At 35.5% G+C, this 26,677-nt stretch overlaps 1 protein-coding gene across 4 annotated transcripts in view; it reads right to left on the minus strand.

Annotated features, from left to right (window-relative positions):
* The window catches only part of LOC150098752 (mitochondrial inner membrane protein Mpv17-like), a 138,304-nt gene that overhangs the window by 106,898 nt on the left and 4,729 nt on the right, over positions 1-26,677 (minus strand). For 2 of the 4 annotated variants that reach the window (XM_090405139.1, XM_090405138.1), the window contains exon 2: positions 4,655-4,805. The exons of the other annotated variants lie outside the window; for them this stretch is intronic. The gene's annotated coding sequence lies outside the window, so the exon portion shown is untranslated. The remainder of the gene's footprint in view (positions 1-4,654; positions 4,806-26,677) is intronic. 4 annotated transcript variants of the gene reach the window in all.

Consider the following 26,677-nt stretch of genomic DNA (forward strand, 5'->3'; position numbering starts at 1 on the left):
AAGAACCCTATGTAGAACCACACAGTTTTTGTATGATGTTATTACGGGTTCTGATCTTTAAAGAGAGATTCTCCAGATGTCTTTTGAAAGATAGTGTTCTGTCCAGGGTAACACCCAGATATTTAGGGAAATCTTGGTGCTGCAGCATTGTGTTGTTAAAACTGACCTGAAGTTTCCTATTTGCCAATTTGGTGTTTAGGTGAAAAGAGCTAACCTCGGTCTTATTGAGGTTTGGTGTTAGTCTCCATTTATGAAAGTATTCCCCAATAGTTCTAAGGTCATTGAGAATATCTTCTGTTACTTGCTCTTGTGTTGGATGGCGAGGGCTATGTCATCAGCATAAGCAAATTTTTTGACCTAGTTGTCGGTAGATCAGATGTATATAAGTTGAATAAAATTGGTGTTAATACTGGGCCCTGTGGGAGCCCATTGTTCAGCTTTCTCAGTTTGTTTCCCAGTACCACATGGAAGAACATGTCAGAAAGCATGTTACCAATGTCTTATGATGGATTGGCATGGTATGACTTGTATAGCATCCCCTTTTTCCATACAGTGTCGTATGCAGCAGTAAGGTCAACAAACACAACAGAGGTTTTCAAACATCTCTGGAAGCCTGCTTCGATATGGGTAGTAAGGCTTAGTACTTGGTCCGTACAACTACGCTGAGTCCTAAAGCCTGCTTGCTCAACAGGGATAACTTCAGATATTTTTGACCCAATTCTGTTAGGAGGAGTCTCTCGAGGAGCTTAACAGCAACTGAGGAGCACAATTGGGCGATAGCTCTCTACTTGATTTTGAGGCTTGTTGGGTTTTAATATGGCTATTATTTTGGTTCTCTTAAAGCCTGTTGGAAGGTTTCCAGTCCTTAAAATGTGAGAAAAGAATCTTGATAGCCATAGACGAGATTTTTTTCACAGTTTACCAAGAATTCAAGGCGAACATCATCAAAGCCTGGTGCTTTGCCAGTTTTCACCTACTTCAAGACCTCAGTTATTTCGTCTGTGGTAAATTCTCTTGAAAATTGGGAACTGCCATCTGCACTTTGTCATAAGTTTTTGAGTGTTCGTTTAACTTCCCATGTGTGTTGATGATCTTGAGGGGCTCTAGACAGCGAGATTATTCAACAGGCAATTTGATCTGGAGTCACCAAAGGATCTTTACGAGTGATTGGGTTACTTCCACCTAACTTCTTTAATAGGCTCCATGCATTTCTACTTGATTTTTTAAAGTCTAAGTCTTCTGTAGTTTTCATCAATTTTTCTCTGCGCTCATTATCAAGCTTCTGGAGTAATTCGTCAGCTATGTCACAGTCACCAGATTCTGAGTAGACTTGGTATAGCTCTTCGCAGGCTTTATTCCAGCCAGGTATGTATTCCTTTTGGAAACCTCTTGGAACATACTTCTTCGCTTAAAATTCCACCTTGGTCATGGAATAGACCGTATTATTGGTATTTGTGTTGCTTATTCCTACTTCTACCAATACCGGGCGATGTTGGTTGTGTGGAAAATCTTCAAGGACTTGTCTTGTTGTATTTATTGGTTGATTTTGCAAATTTTGGGTAACAAAGCAGAGGTCTGGGTTGTATTCCCTCTTCCATGCTGCAGTCTTAAAGGTTCTTTTGTCCTTTGCATCAAATATTAAGCTAAGATTGTTTTGCTCAGCCCAGTTTGTTAATGCTTCACCATTATTATTGTAATTCCACATGGTGTGATGGCTGTTAAAATCTCCTATGTAAATAGTAGGATGTGGAAATATGGGAATTACTTCAGGTGACCATTCTATCAAGGGAGGCTTATAGATGTTAATCACTGTGAGATCTTCAATTTTGGCTATGACAGTGTGTATATTCTGATTAATATTTGCTGATATTAAGTGAGCATTCTCTATATTATTGCATACATAAGTTGCACAGCCATGAGCTTGGTGATGTGTAGCTCCTAGTATATCGTACCCTGCAATTTTTCCTCTAGATTTCAATTGTTGTTCATTAGATGCGAGTATCTCTTGAATGACAGTTATGTCTATATCATTTTCTCGAAGGATTTTTGAGAGATATTGACTTTTAGCAAAGCTGATTTCTTCAATGTTGAGTTGGCAAATCCGGAAATTTGCACCTATAAAGCCGCACAATTTAAAAACGCAATTTTTAACATCAGCAAAAGAGTAAACAATAATTCTTATTTTTTTTAAAAAAAAAATCAATCACACATTACTTTTTTCAAGTTTTTCTAATATATATTGCAGTGCACAAGCTCATAATCGTTTTACTTGACTAAAGCACAATAAAAGAAAATAAAATTAAAGATAATTTTATTAATTCCTAATCCCTTATGAGCAATACATAAACATTACAGATAAAATGAATTGTTATTTTACCTACAAAATATATTAAACATCAAATCAAAACTAGAGAAAGAAAAATATTGGACATTTTATTTATTTAACATCAATGAGACTTCTGCTGCTGCATCACTAATGACAGATAATTTATATCAGGTTTATATTTTGTAACCTTTAGAGATGTGCATGTGCTACTAGTTTCATCTGTAAGGCTATTCCTGTTACAAGACTTAACAAAGTTCATCACTGAGAACAACGATTCACAAGAATATGTAGATGCAAAAATGGATAATAATGCTGTTAACTAATATTTAAGGAATTGACAGCGTATACTGGAAATATAGATTAAATAAACTTTAATATACACTTTCCAAGGAAAGTGTATATTAAAGTTTATTTAATCTATATTTCCAGTATAAGCTGTCAATTCCTTAAATATTAGTTATTATGTCTAACCAGCGTATAAGCCTCTCAACAAGAATAATAATGCTGTTGCAAGGGTTTTTAAACATACAAACATTTCGGGAATAGCATTCCAAGTTCTTAGTACTTCTTTTCCAGCGCTTTTCTCTGTTACTCCCATCTCTAATCGCTCTTTTTCAATATTTTCCAAGTCAACACTCTGAGGGTCAACAAATTTCTGCCTCCAAATTAAGCTACTTTGAAAAATCAATCAACTGTATTCAAAATCATCCATATTTATCCAGAAAAACATCTGCAAGTTTATTTGCAGATGTTTTCATGTCCTGTAGTTTGAGGTTCAAGTCGTTTAAATGTTCGCAAAAATCTGCAAAAACATCACTTTACAAACCCACATGATGTTGTACATTTCTTTATAAGACATTTTTTTAATTAGTCAAAAAAGATATTTATCTCATCCAGGCATTCAAAAAATTGTTTCTGAACAAGACCTCAACTAAGCCAATGAACATTGTTTTACATTAGTAGTCCTTTGTACACCGAATCCACACCATTCAATAGATTCTGAAATTGTCTTTTATTCAAAGCACATGAGAAATGTAATTAACAACCTTGGTTACTGTTTGCATCACTTCTTGAAGTTCCTTTAGGCCAGCTTTTGCACATGTATGTTTTTTACACATATTTTATACATGATGCAATGAAAACCTAGTATGACCAACATGTTTTGCAAACAGATTTACAAATCCTGCTTCTTTACCAATCATGCTGGGCTCACCATCTGTTGCGATGGATATCACTTTTGAAATATCAATTTGCCGAATAGATAATTCATTTATAACTGCTTTACATATTTCAACCCCACTGATATGCTCAAGTAGTGTTACAAGGTTAATCATCTCTTCGCATACTTCATCATCCCTACAAAATCGAGCAAAAATTCCCAGCCTAGCTGATGATATAATGTCTGTGCTCTCATCAACACAAATAGAAAAGAACTTACACGAAGCCAACTATTTTGTTAATTGTTCTGCTTTATTCCTTTCCAACTTAAGTATTCTATCCTTAATTGTTTTTCTACTTTCAGACAAATCTTAAATGCACTGAATAACTTTTATCTTTCGATTGTCAAAAAGGAAAAGGAGCACATTCTAGTCACACTTCTTTAATATATTCCCCATCACTGAGTGGTTTTTTCTGTGTTGGGCAATAACTTTTGGCACCTCAAAACTAGCTACAACTAACTTGGAACTAGGCCTACTTGAAATAATTTCATCAAAGTATTGGACTTTTTTTGTCTTGCTCAGTTCACGAGAAATTAATTCTCTTTGTTCTTGCTCACTTGTATTTTACTTAATTTCTTATGAACAGTTTCAAAATGTCTCTTTACAGAAGAAGTCTTACAAACAACTGATTCGGAACATAAAATGCATAATGTTTTATTATCTTTCTTAATCATGCCAAATTTTTCAGTCCAGTATTCTTTAAATTCTCTGATATCCTTTTTATTTGAATATCTGTGTTTCTTTGCTGGTGGTTGTGACATTCTGCTCAATCTGTAAAGAGCAGGAAGCAAATACATACAATACAAATACAAATACATATTTGAAGAAAGCAATAAATAATTGCTTTCTTCAAACAGCTTTTAACTTTAATGAAAATCAGATTATGGAGTGTAAAAATATGGACAGAGACATATAGACACTGACAAAAATTATAATTTGGACTCGGAAAATCTCATCATAATCACTCTCTGCATATACCAACCAAGTTTAAGCAAACCAAAAATTACAATTATAAGCCGACCTACACACATGCAATCTAATCACGTGCAGATAACACTTCATAATCCTGAATATTGATAACATATTTTATATAGCAAAAATAACTTACCATATTTACTCAAATATAACTCGTCCTCACATATAAATTGTCCATATAAATTATCGCACAGGTAAAAAAAAGTTTAAACATGTTCAACATCAGGCGATAGTAACTTGCTTCCCATGGTAAACCACACGTCCTCCCTAGTAGACAACAGTCACTGCAGACACAAGTAAAACAAGTCGTTTTATTGTATTACTGAATAAGGTACACACATTTGCAGTGTATGTAATATATTTCTCAACATATAGTGCAATTAGAGACAAGTGGGATATAAATGGCACTAGCTAATTAATCACATGTCCCCTTCCCACAGAAACTATGCTATTTAGACTCAAGCAAAACTATATGTTGCACCGGCAAACACAGTATCTAACTAAAAACTAGATGTGTGGGAGTCTTTCCCCTGCTCAAACACAAAGCAGTAATAAAATTCAACCGTGTTAAAGCTAAGGCATATAGAGTGAATGTTGTTATGGCAGTTTCAGATATTGAATTCAGTTGAAGAGAATTAGCATTTCAATTCAAAAATTTTCGGCTTGCTTTAATCTTTGAGTCGCATGATCTTTTGTTAATACCGCACCAATCATATGCACATCTCATAGTTGTTCTATCTTTACTGGCCTAGTACCATTGCTGTCCATTTCGCATTCTGTTTTCAATGACTAATGAGAAGTACTTTCATTAGTCATTCATGAAGGATTGTTCATTAAGTATCTCAAGTCTCGTAAATTACTGTTAATTTTTGCTTGAAATAATGGGAAAGAAGATGATGCTATTTGGGTAGGATGTACACAAGGAAACTACTCTCTAGGCAGGAAATAGAATAGTAATCTTGGTACGAGATATATACGGCGATTTTACGAAAAAAACTGAGGACTTTTCTTTCCTCAAACCCTCATATATATCTCGCACCACGATTTTTAGCTTTAATTTTTTGGGGAAAATAAGTGCGAGTTATATCCGAGTAAATAGGATATGTTTATGGCAATGTTAAAGGAAATTTGCTTTTATATCTAATAAGTTAAATATATTAATTGACAATAAATACTCCCGATCCATATTTTAATGACTTACGATTTAATAAAATTCAAATCCACAAATATATATACACACTTTAGAAAACTGCTACGTTCTTTACAAAACACGAAAAGATATATCAAACGATGGTCAAGGAGTCATGCCACGTCTGGATGCCTGACGAATGATGCAAGAACTGAACTGGACGAAACTTGAACATCAGTATACCATTGAATAGATGGCTTGGAAATAGGATGTTTGTTTCTTATTTTCTTATTATTACTAAAACAGTTGGTAGGGTTTGCTTCTTTATTGCATTTTTATTTGGTATCGCTGTACTTAATAAAATTGTATTATATTAAATTAAAATATACAAGTCAGCAAAGATGTTGGATATGTATTTATTTATTTATTTTTTAAGGTGAACCCTGGGTGGAATTGACACGTTTGGCATGCGTGCCAAGGGTTGCCCACCCCTGCTCTACACTAACCATACATAAACAATACAATAAATATGTTTTCAATGGTTTCGATAACAACCCAAATGATATCAATGTGTAACAGATTAAAAAAAAAAAAAAAACAACTAATAATGAATTGGGCATTTTAGCATTTTTTAGGATAAAAACGGAATCATGCTTGTTAACATTTTTAATAATTAGTTTGTTTTTAAAAAATCATTTTTATACACTGCATAAACGCATCAAAAGGGTTAAGCAAATACCCTAATGCAGAAATATTATTATTACTGGGACCCTAAAATCCTGTCGATGGTCTTAGTTATAAACAAAATTAGAATGAAAAAAAAAAACGTTTTTGCAAATGTGTAGTGACTGTGCGGTGCCTGCTCTTTGCTGAGATGCAACCGCCACGGTTTAAGCAATAACCAATAAAGCAATTGCTGTGGCATGCATTTTATTGTTTTATTTTTAAGAATTTGAATTATAGTATGATAGGAAAATGTAATGGATTTGTTATATTGTATTTATTTTCATTGTAAGTATAGTTGTTAAAAACTAATTATTAATCAAGTAATAAAATTACTAAGTTAACATAAATAAAATAGTTGAAAAATAAAATTGTCTCACGTGAAAACTCCCAAAAAAGTGCTGCCCAGGGTGGACCGCCCCCTCCAGCTACGCCACTGTATATAATCAACGAGTCTCTTTCCATTTTTGTTTACTGTTGGTTCTCCAAATTTTTGTATATTATTGTTAATTTTTTTCATTCCTATTTTGGCATTAAGATCTCTGGCTATAATTATATGGTCTGTTTTGTTTAATTTTTCATATATTCCTTGTAATTTTATCTAAAAGTAATCATTTTCTTCTTCAGGAGCATACACTTCAATAACTGTTAAATTTTCTTTATTTAATTTTAATCACACTTCTAATATTCTTTCATTCTAGTATGTATAATGAGTTATTTTTGCTTTAATTGATTTATGGATCCAAATCATTATACCAGCTATTCATGTGCTATGCTTCTAATGTTTCATGTAGCAACTTTTGAGAGTAATCAGATGAAAGCAATGGAAGAATAGTTTGATGGCTGATTTTTATCTCCTTTTTTAGGTAGAGATTGAATAAAGGATTACTTCCATGCTGTTGGGTAGATTCCAGACAAACATAACTTATGTAGGCAATACAAAATGGGTGTTAATTCTGAAGCACAAGTTTTGAGCACTATTGGAGGGTTATCATTTGGACCAGGAGATATTAGTATCATGACTAATGAGGATTTTTCTGTCAAAAATTCAGAGGAGGTATGCAATTACCATGCAGGAAGTGATTTGCCTGGTCATCTAAACAAAGGCTAGAGGAAAGGACTGATGCCAAGAGTTCTGCTTTAGATATTATCATGGTACCATCAGGATGTGAGAAAAAAAAGTGAACAGAAGGAGGGAAAGTAATGCCCAACAGCCTTAGCAAGAACTAGAAGGCTTGACTCCAGATGAGCATGAAGCAAATTACCGCATTTTGGCCTTACAAAGTCTGTTTGGATTTGCTGATATACACTTGTTTTTTGGGCTATAGTGTAAGCTGAGTGAGAAGTTGCAGAATTTGACTTCAGCTGAAGACCTGCTTTTTTTTTATTATGAATTACAGAGGAAACAATTTTTTGAAAGCCAGGGTTTGGAGAGAGGTTGGGGGGGGGGGAAAGGTTGCACAGTGGATTATTTTGGTTATTAGTTCAGAACAGATTTTGATCAAGGGAGTGTAAATAATAACCAGACCATAGAAAACAGATAACGAAATCCAGGAGGGCGTCTCAATTTGCACTGTTCATTATAGTTGCCAAGAGAAGAGCAGATATTTACAGTGTATTTGGAGGGATAGCTGGTTAAGGAAAGGTCCACATTGTTGGAAGAATGACGAAGATTGTCTGATATTCAGGTTGATAGGTTATCTATTCATGTTAGATCATGGCTAATATCAAATGACTTTGCTTTCCCCCTTCCAGCTTGATCTCTACAGTTAGAAAAGGGCAGCCAGTTTGTTATGATAATATTCTAAGAGTTAAGCTGGATAACAGAAACAGCAACATAATGATACTGCTTGATTTTGCAAAGAATTTGTTAATGGATTTCTCCATTACTTTAGAGAGAAATGAAGTGAGAAAATTGGCCAGTCAGCTGATGGTAAATGTGTTGTATATGGGCTGATTCCCAGACTGTAGGGGGGGGAGGGGGAGATAATACAAACAGAATACAAGAGAGTGAGTTAAAAGGTGACAAAGAACCAGAGTCAACTCTGTAGCACAAACTTTCACAACAATCAGAAAAATGCCACTGATCTCTTTCTAGTAAAAAGTCAAATGGGACACTGAAAAAGGTGACAAAGAACCAGAGTGAGCTCTGGAGCACAAACTTTCACAACAATCAAAGATAGGAGACTTCTGGTCTCTTTCTAGTAAAATTTGACATTTTACTAGAAAGATCTAAATCAATTATGTAAGAATATATATCGGAAAGGGTGGTCCAGATATAGCAACTCAGGTAGTGTCAGATCTCTGTAATGCCATTTGACAAGCCTAGTACTATTGAATTGAAAGGGATGATATTGAGACATATAAGGGGTTGCTACCAGATTAATGTGGAAAAGATTTTTCATAGCATGGAGGAATACAGGTGATGAATAAAAGGCTATCCCTGTAAGCTGTGTATGAGACTACGAGCAGGGGAATGAGAAGCAAGTTTATTTGCTTTGTTTTTTCCATGGAGAGTGGAATACAATGCCTGAGAGTGAGTGACAAAATTAGTGAACAAGTTTAATGCACTGCTCGATAAGCTTTGCCCATGACAGTGAGAACCTCTCATGATGATTCTGACTCCATGGAGATTTGATGATAATTCTGATACTGTTCAGAAATATGGAATTTTCACAAAAGAATGACCATATTTTATTATTATTATTATGGACCTCCATGAAGTTATACGGCTCATCGCAGGAGGCCCATTTTAATCAAAATAGTCTTATGATACCACTTCTTAAACCCATTCACTGCCTGTACATTCATCACTCTATCAAGCAATGAATTCCATAGTCAAACCGCCATCCATGCAAAAAAAAGCCACTTCTCAACCTCATACTCATCACCTTCTTTTGCAACTTCCAGGGATGGCTTCTTATCTTTTTATTATTATTATTATGGACCTCCATGAAGTTATACGGCTCATCGCAGGAGGCCCATTTTAATCAAAATAGTCTTATGATACCACTTCTTAAACCCATTCACTGCCTGTACATTCATCACTCTATCAAGCAATGAATTCCATAGTCAAACCGCCATCCATGCAAAAAAAAGCCACTTCTCAACCTCATACTCATCACCTTCTTTTGCAACTTCCAGGGATGGCTTCTTATCTTTGTCACCGTCTCCTCTTATTCTAACATACAGAAAACCTCCCATGACTCAAAAGTATAAATGTCTCAATCATGTCCCTCCTGTAGTTTGCATTTTATTTATGTCTCTATATCCTCTCCAAGTTAATTCATCCTTCAAATACCAGTGACCAGATCTGGTCACAATAGTCCAGATGTGGCTTGATCAGGACTTTATACAATGGAATTACCACTCTTTTATCTCTACTAGTCAGTCCCTAGTATTGCAGCAACCCACTAGGTCTGAGTTAATTGAGATTCATAACTCTCACGTCAATAATGAGTCATTGACATGAGAGTTATGAAAAAGAAATGTAAGGAGTAGAAGAACTGAGGAAAATGAGTGATAGTGAATGGTTTGAAGGGGGATATATATATATATATATATATATATATATATATATAGACATTTGTTTTCTGATAATGCAAAGTTAGAAAAAGTGACAAAATTTCTGTTCAAGAAGTTATTGTTCTTTATAAAGTTTTGACCCAAACAAACTTGAATAGCACATACAAATTTGGTCACCTAGTTTTTGGATATGTGGTCAAGATGATATTATGAGATTGGATATTATAAGAATAACATAAAACTGGTGAAGGATTCTTATAGGATAGATATAGGATTCATTTTCATTATATGGTGGGAGAGAAAACTGAGTAATAGTAGATCAGCATAGAGTGAGATGCAGATTTTTCTCATGGAAGGGAGTGGGCTGGTAAATGGGCTGATGAAAGATGGTAACAAGTGCACTGACAATAAATAAATTTAATGATTTATAATAAACATTATGTGAACTATAGAAGTTATTTCTTCAAGTTGAATAGGAGTGTAATGGCAGGATATGTTGGGTTCATTAACATAGTAACAAGAAATATATTAGGCATAATATTATATGGTCTACATGCCTGTTATAGGCTGTGGCCAGGGTTCATCCACAGTTGTGCATACTACTCTCGGCCCAATAAATATTTTAAAATATTATAAGCATAAATGTTCCTAAAAAAAATACTTTATGCTATTAATATTTCACTACTTATGACCAGAATCTTTTAGAGAGTTAATTCTAATAACAGTAATACTGAACAGTATATGCAAAAATAATACACAAAAGAAAATCTAAAGTGTGATTGTATTAAAAAAAATGAAAGATTTAAAACAAAGCAGTTATGCATAAAATAACAACAAAAAGAGAGAACATAAGTCTGGTTTGACATTTCACACAACTTCAACTGGTCATGATGTACTCTGGGATAGAACAAACATGTCCTACATTGATAAAAACTGTTTCACAAGAAAATTCAAAGAGGCAGCAAATATGATCAAAATTCCAACACAATGCAACAAAAATCAAGGTCAGATTTTAAATCAAGTTTGGTCAGTGTTTATCAAAAATTTACCCACTTCAGACCTAAGATAGAGTGAAAGTGAACCACAGAACGTGACATCAAATAGCACTGTTTCCAGCTAACATGTATTAATGGTTGTATAGATCTGTTATTTGGTTTATTAACGAACTTTTTTTGATGTTCATAATACCAACAAATGAACTTGTTTTTTTGTAATTTCTTATAGTTTGTGCTTTAAACTGTTAGTTCTCTTTACCCCTGAAGATGTTAGTCTGACGACTAATAAAACTTGTTGGGTTTGTTTTTTAGTACTTGTTTAGTTTTAAAAACAGTCTTTTTTAATAAAAATGTGGTCACAAAACCAAAATAATTCGATTGAATGTGAAGTACTAATCTATTTTACAGATGCAATTATGGTTTAGATCAATATTTTTAAAACTGCAAGTTGTGACCCATTAGTGGATCATGATATCGATTTAATAGATTGCAACAAGCATTTTTTTTTTTTTAAATGAAATAGAATAAAAAATATCAAAGTGGATCCCAGGAATTTCTTAGATTTAAAAACACATTGATTCGAGTTTATATGAGCGTTCAAGTCTAACTCTAAAACACAAATGGATGCCATGCTAATGAAAATAATAAATTTAGTTTAATCCTTTATCCAAGTGTGAGCAAACAAAGTTTGTGCCTGAAAGTATCTTCAGGACTGGGGTAAGGTAGTACAACACCAGGCAACTCATAGCAAAGGTGGACCAAGCTAACATCACTCCTACCTCAGTATCTCCCATAATGCAAAATGCATCTCCTTGCTGATATGTATAATGTTATGCATTAAGGGAAGGCCACTACCCAGACTAGTTTTGACCTTTATTGAGGTCTCTTCAGTGGGAGCCAGTCCCAGAAGTGGAGATACCAGGCAGAAGCAATACCGAGGTCATCTTTACCTATAGGAGTTGTCAAAAGGTGTGCCACCTTTTTTATTAAATTACTCTGGATTTAGAGAAAGACATTGAAAGTTTATTTTTCACTTCCCTTCCCTTAATGCATAACATTATACATATCCACAAGTAGATGTGTTTTGCATTATGGGAGATACTGAGGTAGGAGTGATGTTAGCTTGGTCCGCCTTTGCTACGAGATGCCTGGTGTTGTACTACCTTACCCCAGTCCTGAAGATACTTTCAGGCGCAAACTTTGTTTGCTCACACTTGGATAAAGGATTAAACTATTATAGCCTAACCAAGTGAAATATAAACTTTCATCATCTTTCTCTAAATCCAGAGTAATTTAATAAAAAGGTGCCACACCTTTTGACAACTCCTATAGGTAAAGATGACCTCGCTATTGCTTCTGCCTGGTATCTCCACTTCTGGGCCTGGCTCCCACTGAAGAGACCTCTATAAAGGTCGAAACTAGTCTGGGTAGTAGCCCTTCTCTTAATGCATAACATTATACATATCCGCAAGGAGATGTGTTTTGCATTATAGGAGATACTGAGGTAAGAGTGATGTTAGCTTGGTCCACCTTTGCTACGAGTTTCCCAGTGTTGTACTACCTTATCCCAGTCCTGAAGATACTTTCAGGCGCAAACTTTGTTTGTTCACATTTGGATAAAGGATTAAACTAAATTTATTATAGTGTAAAATAAACTTTCAACATCTTTCTCTAAATCCAGAGTAATTTAATAAAAAGGTGCCACGCCTTTTGACAACTCCTATAGATAAAGATGACCTCGCTATTGCTTCTGCCTGGTATTTCCACTTCTGAGCCTGGCTCCCACTGAAGAGACCTCAATAAAGGTCGAAACTAATCTGGGTAGTGGCCCTTCTCTTAATGTATAACATTATACATATCCGCAAGGAGATGTGTTTTGCATTATGGGAGATATTGAGGTAGGAGTGACGTTAGCTTGGTCCACCTTTGCTATGAGCTGCCTGGTGTTGTACTACCTTACCCCAGTTCCGAAGATACTTCCACGTGCAAAATTTTTTTGCTCACACTTGAATAAAGGATTAAACTAAATTTATTATATGCTAATGAAAATGTTTACACTCACTAATGCAAATATAAACACATGTAAGTGTTAATAAAATCATGTTTGATAACTTTCTTACTATTTTGTTTTTGCTGTGTAAAGTAAAATGTATTTCTTCTTATTATAATTAACACCAGACAACCATGGAGTCAAAGATTCATTGTGGGAGGTATACTGCTATACACAAACCCCACCAAACCTTGCTTTAAATACATTCAATGTATCTGCATTCACCAGAATCTCAGGCAATGCATTCCACTCATCAACCACTCTCCATGCAAATAACATACTCCTTACTGCTCACACCTCCTCACAGCTTCCAGGAATGTCACCTTATTCTATTCCTTCTCCCATTCCATGAAAAGTTTTTTCCGCATTAACCCAGTAACAATCCTTTATCAACTTAATTGTCTCAATCACATCTCCTCTCTTCCTTCTTCCAAGGCTTTGCAAACTGCATTCCTTTAATCTTTTTTCATATCCCACATCCCAAAGACTAGTTACCACCTTAGTCAGTCTTCTTTGGACCCCTTCCAATATATGCACATTACCATGAAAAACAGGGGACCAAATCTGTACACAATAATCCATATAAGATCTGACCAAGGCCTTATACAATGGATCCTAAACTTCTTTATTTCTGCACATTAAGCCTTCCACATCATTGCCATCATCTGAAGTGATGACTTCACAACTTATGCAGTGTGACTTCTGAACTTCGGATCCTTACCTACCACCAATCCAAGGTCTCGTTTACTCAACTTCCTCCAAAATTTTCCCATCAAATGTATACTTTGCAACACTGAACTGACAGTTTCATGCTGTTGCCCACTCATACAATCTATTCAACTCCTCTTGTATGGCTACATCTGCTTCATTTCTCAGCACTCTCCCCAGTTTTCCATCATCTGCAAACAGCTGTATATCACTAGTTAAACCCATTCCAATATCATTAATATACAAATTAAATAACAATGGTCCCAAAACAAACCCATATGACACACCAATAGTGACCTTCCTCTTCTGTGATACTGCACTCCGTACCCAACTTGTTGATACCTGAGAGCCAGTTACCTATCCAACTGACTATCATCCAATCCCATCTGCTCCAAATTAGTTACCAAAAGTCTTTGCAAAATCCAAGGACAAGGGAGATGCACATACAATGGTATATGCATCTCCCTTGTCCAGAGCATTCATCACCATGTTATAGCACATAGCAAGTCGGTAAAACATTACCTCCCTTTAAATAAAAACTCATACTGAAAAGCATAGAGAATACTGCTCTTATCAATCCACTTTTATATCCTAGCTCTCGCCAATCCCCAATACTTTAAATACAATTTCAGATACAGAGATCAACCTATAATTTGCAGCCTTAACCTTATTTAACATTATTGTGGGTTATAGTCAAAATAGTTCGAAAAACATTGTTTTGGATTAGGATAATTTATTAAGGCCTTGGGATAGTAGCTTTTTTAAAACATCTCTTTTCTATAAATTTGGGTTTATTAACAAAGGTGATCTTTTTTGTAAGCTATTCTATGTGCAATCACTAAAGAATGCTACTAGTAAGATTTTTATTTTATGAAAATTGGATTTATCATCCTGTGTAAATCCAATCTGATAGACAATATGTACTGTCTTTTTTTGTCTGCTTAAAGCATGGAATTTTAATTAATATCTTACTGAAATAAAAATCCAGATATCTCTAGAACAGTATGTTCTCAATACCGGTTACAAGAATTGGTATCTTGTTCTACTAATTCCCCCCGAACTTGCTACTCTATCAGTGGTTTCAACTATATTAATCTGGTAAAAACCTAAACACACATTTCTAGCATACTATTCCATTTCCTAACCTCCACCAGGCTTTACGGATAGCACTCCCACAATCTGCCTTTACAGAATATTTCACATTCCTGATAATATCTTGTTCTATACCTGACTTTTTCCAGTTTCATCATCTTGAAAATCATGCAACAAACCTGTGATTGCAGTTCTGATGTACACTGATAGATTTTGTATAGTCAAACAATTTCTAGACCGTGAAGAACAAAATTCGTAATAATGTCCATTATTGCCAATGACTGAAGGAGATACTACTATATTTTCTACACTTTTATCCTGTTTTATTTACTTCAAGAATATAGTACAATATACAGCCAAATAAAAGTACAAATGCTCATATGAATAAAACCATTTTTAGGTTTCTAAATGAAATTCTTGACCCCCCCCCTTCATGGAATTATTATAAAAGCACGATGACTTGTTGTGATGAATTCATAGGATGGCTTTGCTTGACTTGTAGGAAGAAAAATTTCAGTTTCTATCATCAAAAAACCTTGCTGTCTCCACATAACTCTTTAAAATGACAAAACTTAACTATAATAAAGCCATTTTTTGGTTTGTGGATCACTATCTTTAGTATATAACAAATGAGAGAAAATTCAAATACAACAAATTAAAACTATACTATATAAACATTGGTTATCTTATGTGCTGTTTCAAGGGTGCAAACTTACATTATTAGGTTCCTTAAAAATAAACAATTTTTAAGGAACCTAATATATACAGTTGGTTGTTAATAATACTTTCCCAATTTTGGGCATGAATAGTCTGTGAAAGTTTAGGTTTAGACAATGTAGAAGAACCACAGCACTCTCTTTAAATAGGTGTTCAAATTTGTAGACATTGCTGCAAAAAAAGGAGACAGCTCTATTTTCAGTCAAAAACTGAGTTATGCATCTCATCTCATTTTCCTTTCCCCCTCTTTTACCTTGTGTTGTCAAGGGTTTATTAATCATTGGACCTAAACTGTTCACAGGATAAGGTGGTCAGCCCCATGCCCTGGCATATCCTATGTCCGCAGTGGTGTTGAGTTCTCAAGGCTGGTTTGCCTGCTTTGTGGGATGAAAAACCTTAGAAACTGGGGAGAAAAATCCTGCTGTCCATGTTCAAGACCAGCTAACCTGGCTATGGCTGAGGAAGATCCTTCAGCTCTTCATGTCTCCAACGGGAATCAAACACCTAGGACACTCCTTCTCCAGGCATATGGTTTCGAAACAACCATATGCCTGGGGATACAGTTATTATTATAATAATATAACACATTAACACAGCCACTAAGCATCCAGTTCTGAGGAAAAAGGATTTTACCTTAATAATAGATAGCTCAAATGTGTATTCATATGTATATTATATGTTGCCAAAATGTTTCAAGTAACAGTCTAAAAATATTTTTTGGAATACATTTTTACTTAATTTCCAAAAGTTGATAAAATTGGAGCTGTCCTCCTTCTTCTTGCAAAGTCTTCATTTGTAGATGCTTCTATAGCAACATTCTCTCATTCCAAATTATCCTGCAGATAGTGTCATTAATCGTACATTCTGCAAGACTAGACTTGTGACATTAAATAAAGTGAATATAAGATTGGTGTTCTGAAATACATACTGAACTCCAATCTTACATTAAATTGATTAAATGCCACATGTCCTGCCTTATCCTACAATGAAAACGATTAATGACATTCAAACTGCAACATCTGGATTTTACAGTATAATCTTATTAAAATATCTTTACTGTGGCTACCTGTATTTTCTTATTTAAACAAATTTCTCATAGTTGTTTCTCCATCAAAAGAAATAACTTTTTGTAATCAACTGCAAAGGGCCTATAAAATTTTTCACACCTATACCTACAAGAGGATTCCAAATGCAGTTTTTTTTTTTTTTTTTTGTTAATTCCTCAGCTAGGTGGTAAAATGAAAATCTCTATCGTGCATAAATGTTATATCTCTTTGTCATAAAGCTTTCACCAAATAAGACTTAAAAAGGGAAAAAAAAACAAAAAAAAAACCTCATACCTCCATATGATATCTGATATCAGCTAACTCACCTTCAATTGAAAAATTCCATATAGAGATTCTTCCTGTCACAATGAGAATCAAAAGTAGGCATTTTCCAATCAAAGGGTACAACGTACCATCATTCTTCCAATTGCGCTACAGAGGCACTAACTAGTCATAGCTATTACAGATCAAAAACTAGCTCTTGCTGTCTATTTATAGCAGAAAAATTCTGATGCAACAGGAGCATTATTACATTAAACAGAAACCAGCGAAATGATAGATGATACAATACAACAAAATATCTAATGATAAATCAATAAAAATGACCATTTAACTACTAAAATCAATATATACTTATGTAATGTGATGCAGTTTCTATGAGCATGAGTGTATTATGTATGAATGTGTGTGTGTGTGTGTGTGTGTGTATTTATTTATTTTATGTTGCTCCCACCCAAGAAAGGTTGTTTGCAAATCTATAATACATTTTGTACTCTCGGTGGGCTTAGGTGTTTTTTTTTTTTCTATTTTATCAATTTTCTATTTTTTGCATTTCTAATTTATTTTTTACATAGTTCAGAAGTCCTACTCTAGAGACCAAACATGAAACTTTTTTTCAAGCCACTTCAGGCCTCCAATAAGTGGGGAGGTGGTCTCACAATGGGCAATGGAATTCATCTCTCACCTAAACCACAAAAATCCTTAACCCACCCACATATGAATATACTATAAATTCACAAATCCTTTCATGGGTGGAAGCCACATAAAAAAAAAAAAAAATAAATAAAATAAACCTGCATATACAGGCTGATGACCTCTCATTAATTGTCATAGCATATTGCCATTGTTGGATCCTACTTCTTAATTTGTACCTTGGATCCAACATGATTACAATTACGATGTTCTTAACTAATTGATGAGTTGTGAGTTGATTTCTAATTCAAATATAGAGAAAATTTATATTTAAAGACTGCGCCACTCTATATCTGAATTAGTTCAAGAAATCAAGAAAAATCAATCATCAACTATTTCTCCTTAAAATATATACTGGCCGAGTATATCTGACTTACTTAATTTACCTGCTTTGGTTCGAATATTTTATGAATGGTGCAGTAAAAGAGATTCAGGCAAAATACAACTTTAGATAAACAAAAACAAACATTTAATTTTAAAATCAAAAATTTTACACTTAAGTTTAAATCAGTAATTAAGATATCACAAACATTTTAACTCCTCAGGTAAATTCAATCATTCAACTCATACAATGGTAAATCTGTTGTCTCTATAATACAGTCTTCTCACAGTTCCTTAAGTTCCAAATACAACAAAAATTGCAGTAATACCTCTTCACAAACAAACACTTTTAAATATACACTTGCTAACTTCCTCAATAGTTACTGTTAATATAAGGAAATTCTAGGATGAAACTCACACACTTCTCTGTATAGAAATATTAATGGTTGGAATAATCTTACTGATAATCCCTTTTCTTCACCTACTTATACGTAAACACTTAAACAGTATACGGCACTCATTAAAATAATTTCTCTAAGCAATAACTGAATTAATCGGTCACTATACACATAAACAAACGTTGCATAAAGTACTACTGATCACTCATGAAATAAGGCAACACACAATAATTCATTAACTTGAGGTTTTATATGCACAGTTGTTCACTCTTCTGGCATTCAATTAATTCTTTAGACACTACAATTCTAAACACAGCTAACGGTAAACTTCAATTTTACAATTCTACTATTCCCTAGTTACTCGATGCTTTATTTCAAGATTCTGTGTCCTTGACAGGTCGGCCCTGAAATTATATCTCAATTCAAGTATTGCTAGTCTAATTAATAGTCTCTCAGCTGTTTCCGTAGCTATAATTGTTATTCTACAACTTGTTAGCTAACTGCTTCTCGACTAGTAGACTTTATTAGATGCTTGAGTGACTTGCCGACTCGCTATTATCGCACTATGATTCCCGATGCCGAATGCTCCGATTCCAACCTAATGCCAATCCTCTCCTTTGTCTCTCTCTTAATAATCTAATCTCCCCTTAATTTTCAGCGTTCTTTCCTTTTTATATCCGTTGTTCCCGCCTAAATTGTTCTCGTGATCTAAAACTCTTTTCAATAAACCTTCTCCTCACGATGGGATAAAAACTCTGAGTGACCTACAAGATCACTTAAATCTCATTGGGTGACCCTAAAGGAGCACTACTAAACTCATCCTGACCTGAATCATTCTAGGACAAGAAACTTGGTGATGGCTTCAATCAGTGACAGGCAAAAACCCGCCACCAAGCAGAGCCTCTTCTACTCTCCACACGGCAAGCAACCCCAAAGACAGACATTAATAAATGCTCTCATGGAAGCAAGACCCAGAAGAGATGCCAAAGTTGAATTAAAGAAATACCAAAGTTGAATATAACATTCTGGATCAGAGATAGCTGTGGAAAGTTTTTACATTTGGTTCCAAATTAAATTAAACTTTCCAAGAAATTATATTATTGTTTAATCTTTTATCCAAGTATAAGCAAGCAAAGTTTGCATGAAATATCTTCACAACTAGGCTACTTGTGTATAAAGTTTGATGGCTTCACATCAGTTGCCTTTTGTATCCCATAATGCACAGTATTATACATGTCCAAAAGGAAGTGTGCTTTGTATTATGGGATACCAAAGTAAATGATGAAAAGCCATCAATAGGTAGCCTAGTCATAAAACTCTACTCTAGAGACCAAAAATGGAACTTTTTTCAAGTCACTTCAAACATTCATCTCAAAGACACTTTGTCTGCTCAGAATGTGAGCAAGACTTTACCACTTCTATCAGTTTTGGTGTTCACTGCCATGCAAAACATTCTGTTGCTATTAATGCTGAAATTTGTACTGAAGGTGCAAAGGCATGGTGAACTAAGATGAAAAGCCAAAAGGCTATTTTTTTTTTTTTTTTTTTTCTGGCGAGGTTGTTATAAGTTAAGGGGATAAAAATCCCTTCTTGTTTTTCAGCCAGTAAGCGAAACTAAGATCGAACACTACGATCTGTAACGTTTCATGCCGACGGACTGTCAACGTATCCAAGCGTAAGTGACCACTTGGTAGTGACACACCACGGCAACTCGTTGCAAAGGTGAAGCAAGCTTCCTCACTGTTCTTGATATTTTCTCATAATGTCAAACACAGCTCTTAAGAGATGTAGTACTGTTTTACATTAGGTCTAGCTACTCACTGATGAGACCTCAAAAAAGGTTGAAACCGGTCTGGGTAGTGACCTCTCCTCATAATGTAAAACAGTACTACATCTCTTAAGAGCTGTGTTTGACATTATGAGAAAATATCAAGAACAGTGAGGAAGCTTGCTTCACCTTTGCAACGAGTTGCCGTGGTGTGTCACTACCAAGTGGTCACTTACGCTTGGATACGCTGACAGTCCGTCGGCATGAAACGTTACAGATCGTAGTGTTCGATCTTAGTTTCGCTTACTGGCTGAAAAACAAGAAGGGATTTTTATCCCCTTAACTTATGGCATGGTGAACTGTTAAAGAGGAATATCTTGCCTTCCAAGAAGCCTTGTTAGCTACAGAAGATATAGCTCATATCAATGAGGTTTAGGCAGGTGTTCTGTCTCTAGGAGGAGCTGCAATCAGATCACATTGTAAATTACCATGTTAGAAGATCCCAGAGGGGGGGGGGGAATATCTCCATACCTCCTTCCATCATTATCATCTTAAGAGAGTAGGGTCAGTACAATTCCATCTCTTCTTCAAGTATGTCTTATAAAATCTCAGAATGAGCCTACTTTCCCTCAGTATAATTACAGAGTTTTAAAGAATATTATTAGATAATCTTTCTTTATCTATTATATTAATAGATACTTCACTCAGTGAAGTATCTATTACTGTAAAGTTGAATTATTATTTGAAGACAGAACTTTCCAGGCAGTGTTCTCCTTCCTGGTTAGTTGAGAATCACCTGTTCAGTCCAAGCAGAAAGAAAGAAAATATCTTTATGCCCAAATGCAGGCATTATATAAGAGGAACAGATGCACTTGTGCTAGAACAATGCTGGATTGGAGCACTGCCTCTTTCCTCAAGTGAGATGCATGAGGAGTTTGTCTGCTTTTGGAGAGAAGTTTTCTTCACTCCTCCACCATTCCTACCTGATTTAGGCCTTCCTTCTATTTCAAAAGCAGAACTTTCCGGTTCATCTTTCTTTGATGAAATAAAGTCTTCACTTCCAACTGTAGTTCGTCAACTGTGGGATCAGATGGCTTTACTGCTGTGGAGCTTTGACAGGTTTCTCTGCCTATCTTGCAAGATTTAAGTGATCTACTTCTGTTTACCAAACGTGTACCATCTTATCTTTCCCAGTCAAGAACAGTGCTCATTCCAAAGGAGGAAGATGCATCTATATCCTCTGACTACCATCCAATTACAGTTGCTCCTGTTCTCTTGTGTCTGTGTTTCATAAAGTGTTAACTAATTGTCTGCAGTCATACATCCACCATGATTTTAGGCAGAGACCCTTCATGTTTGTAGATGGCTGTGCTGAGAATATTTTCATTCTATCCTCTCTTCTCTATGAATCCTGACACCAACTTCAGCCACTCTCTCTTTATGGCATCCCTGGACCTCCAAAAGGCCTTTGACAGTGTCTCCCTTGTAGCTATACTTTGAGCTCTGTCTACTGCAGCATGTCCAGGAGCTTTCCTCACCTACATATCAAAGATTTATTCTGCAAATTTCCTTACCATCACTCTGGAGTCCAAACCAATGTCCATCCAGGCACTTCGAGGGTATACACTAAGTTTACTTTGCCATGCTGTATGCTAGGTTTCTTTGCTCTTTTCCAAGCCATATTGGCTACCCTCTTGACACAACCATAGAACTTGGTCTTGGCATGGCATAGACACTGGCTTTCTTCCTGTCCCCATACGCAAAGCCTCTACTAGAGTAGACATGCAGGAACTCCTCAACCAAGCATTTGACTTCTTTCAAGTTTGTGGCTTAAACATCCATGTGACAAAGTCAAGTACACTTTCTCTTGTCAGTCAGGTAGACAAGAAAGTGAATGTTGAGAACTTTGAGCTTTTCCTGCACATGTCTGTGCATGCACTTCCCCATTCACTCCAAGATCTTTTCTTTTTTCTCTCTGTAAAGCTCCACTTAAACTTCAAACAGAGGCTCTTTATTCTGAATTATTTCCTCCTTCCTAGACTCTATCATAAGTTATCCCTAGGTAAAGAGTCTCTCTCTCTCTCAGTATTATCCTGGATGGATGTAGCAGTTTACTAAGCAGTCCGTTTGTGATTATGTCTTCCTCGCGATGTGCCACTAGGATTTTTCCATACCACTGTAAATGGAGGTCTTGGTATTCCCTCATGGCGATAGTTAGTGCTTAGATGACGTCTATCTAGATTATAGAAATTTTCTATCTCCTCTTCAGAAGTGTCTTGCTGCCTCTAGGATTTCATATATTAAAGATGATTACAGATGTACCTCTGGATGGATGGATGCTTGAACGAAGAACACCGATTATGAATGTCTTGGCTGAACAAAAACGATTGGCTTTAAAATTGCACCATTTAGTAGTTTGCAAGAATCGAAACATGTTCCCTCTCAGCATCAATGGAGCAAGGATGGAACTCGCTCCCTGCCTGGTTTTGAATAGATTTAATCAGGATGAGAATCAATGCTCTGCCAATCCAAGCGTGTACAACTTGGGAATAAGCAATGACAAGAACTACAGAGGTGGCTGTCAAGAGTATAGAAACTTTGGCTCATGTAGCTTAATGTTATTATACACATGGAGTACAGGTCAGAAGATGTAATGCAATAGTGAGGATTATAGAGAATAGGTTGAAGAACTAAGGTTGGATAACAGCAGGAGAACTCCCACTATAGGATTAACAATGGATTGAGGAAGCCTGACCTTGTAGTAAAGAGAGGAGATGAGTTAGTCGTTATTGATGTGCAAGTTGTCAGTGCTGGGCAACCACTAACTACTCTACATCATGAGAAAACTGCCTACTATGCTGAAAACTGAGATTTGGTATGGCTACTTTAGGAAGACACTACATCATACCAAAATTTACATCTGCAACTGTATCTTTTAGAGGTGTATAGTGTCAGCAGAGTTACATGGACTTACTAAGCTTCGGACTCGCTCGAGCTGATTTCAAGATACTCTCTTTGTGTGAGCCTTGCAGAGCACACTAATGGTAGGGAGGTCTTACCAGAGAATGACTTCTTGAATTACCAGGTCTGGAGTTGGATAGTACAGGGTATTGCTGGGGCCTAGGCCTCTTCTGGTCCAACATGCGAGACCATAGTATGTAATGCTGTTTCAGTGCAAAGTTAGAAAATAAACTATGAAATCACCTAAGGAATTGACAACGTATATAAGAATATAAATTAAATTACACTTTAATAAATATTTCTCAGTTACTGTATTGTAGTGCCTACGTGCACATGCCTTTTTTGTAAGTTCCTTTTAAAGATGGCAACATGAAGTTGCTGGAATATTTATTAAAGTGTAATTTAATTTATATTCTTATGTACGTTGTCAATTCCTTAAGTGATTTAGTAATGCATAACCAAACATACAAGCTTGTCTACGAGAATTAGAAAATAAATGGGACAGTGATCTCACAATGGGCAATGAAATCCATCTTCCACCTAAAGGCAATCACAAAGATGCCCCAGCTTGTTATTTCCAGAGTAAATACACTAATGTCAGCCAACTAAATTAGCAATTAATGCCAAACTATGCCCACTTGCAGTATGTTGTATTGTTGAGCAAAAAAAGCAGGCAGTCATGGGCAAAAGTCAAAATTAATTATTATTAATTCATTTATTAAAACTAGTCATTTGGCATGTATTCCTGTGCTAAGCCATGTGGTTTCACACCGAGATTTAAGAAAAATGAGGATGACAGTATAATATTTTTAATATTGCATTTGTATGCATGCACACACTTTTATAAAAAGAACCTGACAAACCTAATCTAAGGTGGTATGATCACAAACAGAATAAGAGATGAAAGATTAGCAAATAAAATGTTTAAAGTAAAAATGATAGGAAACAAAAGCCAAAAGAGAAATTCAGAAAATCAAAATATAAGAGTTGATCAATGCTAAGAGACATATATATATAATTCTGATTTAAAATAAGTCATAAAATAACTGTTAGAATGCCAAAATATCATTCAGTATATCCCTTGAGAGTATATGCCAAAAATTATGGTGATATATATATATATGCAATACAGCATATGTGGTGCATACACACATCATGCTGTACTGTTACTCACACACACACAAAAAAAGCGTGTCATAGGCACAAGTAAAAATTAATTATTATTATTAATTCATTTATTAATTCTACAGACAGTTTTCTTTTTATCACCTAACTGATAAAAGTTAGATAATTTCCATTTCTGCCTTGATTTCTTCATAAGGGGTTAATTGTCCATCTGTGGATCTACCACTATTAGTCATTCTTCCAATTAAGCATGACAGTATGTCACTTATATGATGATAAGAGGTATACTCAATGCAAAAGTGATAAAAGCATGTTTCCCAGGTGCAGAGATCAAGGATGTTAGTGAAGTGCTTAGTTTGCAAAAGGGAGAAGTGAAAGCATTGATTCTTTTGGCTAGCACAAATGATTTGATAGGTGAGAAATATGCAATGAGAGAAGACATGAAAGAGCTGCTGATAGAAGCGAAAAGAAGAGTGAGAAAGTAAAGATTGTGATTCTGCTGCCACGATATGACAGGACTGAATTGAGAAGGGCCATGATTGCTAATGAGTCATGTGAAGACTGCACAGGAGGAATGGCATGCAGATTATAGATGTATGGAGTGAATATAATGGACTAAAGGATTTATATATGCCAAATGGACTTCATTTGAACAATTTGGAGTTAGTTCTTTGGAAAAAGACTAGTTCAGTGAAAGGATGGAAGTAAAATTGGGGAAACTAGAAGTACTGGGGGGGGGGAAGACACACACTAGAGACAAATGTATGCACAGAAATGAGTCTCAATGCTGAATGCAGTTTCACAGATTTCAAATCCAAATGAGTTGGTATGACATTACACAACTGGGAACTGTGGGTCCAAAGGGATGGGGGATGTTGAAATGAAGGTACACAAATACCAGAGGTATTAAAAATAAAGGTGAATTTTTGGCACTGGTCAGCTCAACTTGGCCAAAAATTATAGGCATCAGTGAGACCTGGCTGACAGAAAAATAATGAAGTTACAGATAGAATGCAAAAAAGGTACTATATTTTTCAGAGATGAGAGATGGAATATGGCAGGAGATGAAAATGCAAAAGTGATAAAAGCATGTTTCCCAAGTGCAAAGATCAAGGATGTTATTGAAGCTCTTAGTTTGCAAAAGGGAGAAGTGAAAGCTATTGTAAGAGTATTGATACTAGTCAGCAATGTTGACTAGTATCAGCATTGCTGATAATAGCTGAAAAACAAGAACTTAAAAAAAAAAAAGTTAAGATTTTAGGTCTGGGGTGATGGTTCATTTGATGCTATTCGGTGTGTAATAGATGCCAATACAACAAAATATATTATTGTTTGCTGCTATAGTCTAGGGAGGATCCGTGTGGAGGACATGCATTGGCAAATTAGCACAATGAGTGGAGGCTGAGCAATTATTATGGTGGAATTCAATTATAGGGACATAGATATGAGGTAGGAAAGGGGACATGGCAAGATGGAAGCAGAATTTATAATTACCTGAAACAACATATTACAGAGGGGGATCATGGGTTTGAAAGTGCTGGATCTCATAACAGTATCAGAAGATGTATCCATAACCAAGGTAGACACTCTTCCTCCAATCAGGGAGTGAGAGTGACCCTGCAATCTTGTTCTGGGAGGTTGCTAAATGTGGACTTTTGTGACAAGAAACAGTTTATATTGAACTATAACACTGGTAATTGTGACAGATTCAGAAGGCATCTTGGAGTAGTGCCATGGCTTGAGAAGCTACAAGGAAAGAATGTCAGTAGTACATGGGAAGTAATCAGAGATTGATTGATAGAAGCAGTATCAGACAGCATACCCATGGTCAGAAGGATAGACCAAGTGGGGGAGGGGTTAGCAGATGAGTAGAGATATAAAACAAGAAAAACGTTGTAGAGGAAATATAAAGAAAAGGTGATCAGCATACTCATGAGCAGTATAAAGTGAGAGCAAGAAGGGTAACTAGTATAGTAAGAAAGGCCAAATTAGATTATGAGAGAAAATTAGTTAAGCCAAAGTAAATCCAAAAGAGTTTTTTTCGTTATGTGGCTAGTAACAAGGAAGAATTACTATGGACGGACAACTTTAAAAAATGCTAATGGTAGGTTAAGTGACAGAAGCAAAAGAAATAGTCGAGTTCATGAGTGATCACTTTGCAAGGGCGTATCATCCAGGTGGAGATTTTACAGTTGCTGATGTGACAGAGACTGATGTCAGAATTGAGGTAGATGAACAGGAGATGCTCTCAGAATATTAATCACATTATCTGCACAGGTCAACATACCATCAGCAGTAGCATTGGATTGCATGTCAGCACATGTGTTACGCAAATGTGTTGTTCAATAAAGTTGTTCAATCTAAGTCTCAGCTCTGTCAAAATTCCAATGGAGTAGAAAGAGGGTATGATAGTTCCATTACAAAGGTGGCTCCAAGACATAAGTAGCAAATTACAGACCAATTAACATCTCAAGAGTGGTGGTTCAAGTATTGGAAAAGTTAGTTAAAGATAAAATCTAGCAGTGAATGGATAGGAATACAATATTCTATGGCAGTGGTTCTCAACCTTTTATGCTTCATGTGCCTCCCCCTCTGGAAATGTGTATGTAACTGCCGTAACCCTTGT

Source organism: Typopeltis vanoorti, chromosome 15 (assembly GCF_054136105.1).
Source record: "Typopeltis vanoorti isolate ZY-2024b chromosome 15, IOZ_Tvanoo_1.0, whole genome shotgun sequence".
NCBI classification, from domain to species: Eukaryota; Metazoa; Arthropoda; class Arachnida; order Uropygi; family Thelyphonidae; genus Typopeltis; species Typopeltis vanoorti.